This window comes from Micromys minutus (assembly GCF_963924665.1).
Source record: "Micromys minutus genome assembly, contig: SCAFFOLD_47, whole genome shotgun sequence".
Lineage (NCBI taxonomy): Eukaryota > Metazoa > Chordata > Mammalia > Rodentia > Muridae > Micromys > Micromys minutus.
Genome location: NW_027667133.1, coordinates 2,655,358 through 2,659,170, shown reverse-complemented (window position 1 = coordinate 2,659,170; position 3,813 = coordinate 2,655,358).

Sequence of the window (3,813 nt, the reverse complement as noted above, 5' to 3'; positions counted from 1 at the left end):
TTCGGGCAAAAAGGCAAACATTCTCCGTATTTTGGAGCAAAATTGCAGAAATTCCCCTAATTTTGGGGCAAAAGGCAGAAATTTCACTTATTTCAATTTAATAAGTCAGAAATTCCCCTTATTTTGGGGCAAAATTCCAGAAATTTCCTTTATTTTGGAATAAAATTGCAGGAATTTACCTTATTTTGCTGCAAAATTGCAGAAATTTCACATATTTCAGGGCAAAAAGGCTGAAATTTCCCTTATTTTGGGGCAAAAATGCAGAAATTTCACTTATATCAGGGAAAAAAGGCAGAAATTTTCCTTATTTTGTGGAAAAATGCAGAAATTCACCTTATTTTGAGGTAAAAAGGCTGAAATTCCCCTTATTTGGGGGCAAAAACACAGAAATTCCCCTTATTTTGTGGCAAAAATGCAGAAATTTCTTTTATTTTGGGGCAAATTTGCAGAAATTTCACTTATTTCATGGCATAATTCAAAAATTCCTTTTATTTTGCGGCAAAAAGACAGAAATTCTGTTTATTTTGGGGTAAAAAGGCAGAAATTTCACTTATTTTGAGGTAAAAAGGCAGAAATTCCTCTTTTTTGGGGGCAAAAATGAAGAAAATTCCTTTTTTTGTGGCAAAAAGTATACATTTCCCTTACTTTCGGGATAAAAAGCAGAAATTCCCCGTATTTTGAAGCAAAATTGCATAAATTCTCTCAATTTTTGGGCAAAAAGGCAGAAATTCTTTTTATTTTGAGGCAAAAAGACAGAAAATCTCCTTTTTCAGGAGCAAACAGTCAGAAATTCCCCATATTGTGGGGCAAAATTGCAGAAATTTTTTTTACATTGGGGCAAAATTGCAGAAATTTCCCTTATTTTAAGGCAAAATTGCAGAAATTTCACTTATTTCAGGTTAATAAGTCAGAAATTCCCCTTATTTTGGGGCAAAATTGCCAATATTTGCTTTACATTGGGGCAAAATTGAAGAAATTTCTCTTATTTTGTGGCAAAATTGCAGAAATTTCACTTATTTCAATTTAATAAGTCAGAAATTCCCCTTATTTTGGGGCAAACAAGACAGAAATTCCCTTTGTTTGGGGGGAAAAAGACAGAAATTCCACTTATTTAGAGGCAAAAAAGCAGAAATTCTTATTTTGGAGCAAAAATGAAGAAATTTTTTTCGTTTATTTCAAAAATTATGCATTCCCCTTATTTTCGGGGTAAAAAGCAGAAATTCCCTGTATTTTGGAGCAAAATTGCATAAATTCCCCTAATTGTGGGGCAAAAAGGCAGAAATTCCCTATATGTTGGGGCAAAAAGAAAGAAATTCTCCTTATTTTGGGGCAAAACTCAGAAATTCCCCTTATTTTGGGGCAAAATTCCAGAAATTTCCCTTATTTTGGGGCAAAATTGAAGAAATTTCACTTATTTTGGGGCAAAATTGCAGAAATTTCACTTATTTTAGAGAAAAAAGCCAGAGATTTTCCTTATTTTGGGGCAAAAATGCAGAAATTCCCCTTATTTTGAGGTAAAAAGTCCGAAATTCTTCTTATTTGGAGGCAAAAAGGCAGAAATTTCCTTTATTTTGGGGCAAAAAGACAGAAATTCCCCTTATTTTGTGGCAAAAATGCAGAAATTTCTTTTATTTTGGGGCAAAAATGAAGAAAATCCTTTTTTTGTGAGAAAAGGTATACATTCCTCTTACTTTCGGGATTAAAAGCAGAAATTTCCCGTATTTTGAAGCAAAATTGCAGAAATTCTCATAATTTTTGGGCAAAAAGGCAGAAATTCTCCTTATTTTGGGTCAAAAAGACAGAAAATCTCCTTTTTTTGGGAGCAAACAGTCAGAATTTCTCCTTATTTTGGGGCAAAATTGCAGAAATTTCGTTTACATTGGGGCAAAATTGCAGAAATTTTCCTTATTTTGGGGCAAAATTGCAGAAATTTCACTTATTTCAGGGTAATAAATCAGTAATTCCCCTTATTTTGGGGCAAAAAAGACAGAAATTCCCTTTGTTTTGGGGGCAAAAGACAGAAATTCCATTTATTTAGAGGCAAAAAGGCAGAAATTCCCCTTATTTTGGAGCAAAAATGAAGAAATTTCCCTTTTTATGGCAAAAAGGTATGCATTCCCATTATTTTCAGGCAAAAAGGCAGAAATTCCCTGTATTTTAGAGCAAAATTGCAGAAATTCTTCTAATTTTGGGGCAAAAGGCAGAAATTCCCCTTATTTTGGGGCAAAATTGCAGAAATTTCCCTTATTATGGGGAAAAATTTCAGAAATTTCCCTTATTTTAGGGCAAAATTGCCAGAAATTTCACTTATTTTAGAGAAAAAAAGCAAAAATTTTTCTTTTTTTGGGGCAAAAAGTAGAAATTCCCATTATTTTGGGGCAAAAAGGCAGAAATCCACCTTATTTGGGGGTAACTTTGCAGAAATTTCACATATTTCAGAGCAAAAAGGTAGAAATTTCCCTTATTTTGGGGCAAAATTGCAGAAATTTCACTTATTTCAGGGTAATAAGTCAGAAATCTCCCTTATTTTGGGACAAAAAAAACAAAAATTCCTTTTGATTTGGGGGAAAAAGACAGAAATTCCACTTATGTAGAGGCTAAAAAGCCGAAATTCTTCTTATTTTGGAGCAAAATGAAGAAATGTTCCTTTTTTATGGCAAAAACTTATGCATTTCCTCTATTTTCGAGCAAAATGCAGAAATTCCTTGTATTTTGGAGCAAAATTGCAGAAATTCCCCTAATTCTGGGGCAAAAAGGCAAAAATTCCCTATATGTTGGGGCAAAAAGACAGAAATTCTCCTTATTTTGGGGCAAAACTCAGAAATTCCCCTTATTTTGGGGCAAAATTCCAGAAATTTCCCTTATTTTGGGGCAAAATTGCAGAAATTTCACTTATTTTGAGGAAAAATTGCAGAAATTTCACTTATTTCAGAGAAAAAAGGCAGAAATTTTCCTTATTTTAGGGCAAAAATGCAGAAATTCCCCTTATTTTGAGGTAAAAAGGCTGAAATTCCCCTTATTTGGGGGCAAAAAGGCAGAAATTTCCCTTATTTTGGGGCAGAAAAACACAAATTCTCCTTATTTTGTGGCAAAAATGCAGAAATTTCTTTTATTTTGGGGAAAAATTGCAGAAATTTCACATATTTCAGGGCATAATTCAAAAATTCCTTTTATTTTGGGGCAAAATGACAGAAATTCCGTTTATTTTTGTTTAAAAAGGCAGAAATTTCACTTATTTTGAGGTAAAAAGGCAGAAATTGCTCTAATTTTGGGGCAAAAATGAAGAAATTTCCCTTTTTTGTGGCAAAAGGTATACATTCCCCTTACTTTCGGGATAATAAGCAGAAATTCCCCGTATATTGAAGCAAAATTGCAGAAATTCTCTTAATTTTCGTGCAAAAAGGCAGAAATTCTCCTTCTTTTGGGGCAAAAAGACAGAAAATCTCCTTTTTCGGGAGCAAACAGATAGAAATTCCCCTTATTTTGGGGCAAAATTGCAAAAATTTCACTTATTTCAGGGTAATAAGTCAGAAATTCCCCTTATTTTGGTGAAAAATACAGAAATTCCCTTTGTTTTGGGGGAAAAAGACAGAAATTCCACTTATTTAGAGGCTAAAAAGCCTAAATTCTTCTTATTTTGGAGCAAAAATGAAGAAATTTTCCTCGTTTATTTCAAAAAGTTATGCATTCCCCTTTTTTTCGGGCAAAAAGGCAGAAATTCCCTGTATTTTGGAGCAAAATTGCAGAAATTCCCATAATTGTGGGGCAAAAAGGCAGAAATTCCCTATATGTTGGGGCAAAAACACAGAAATT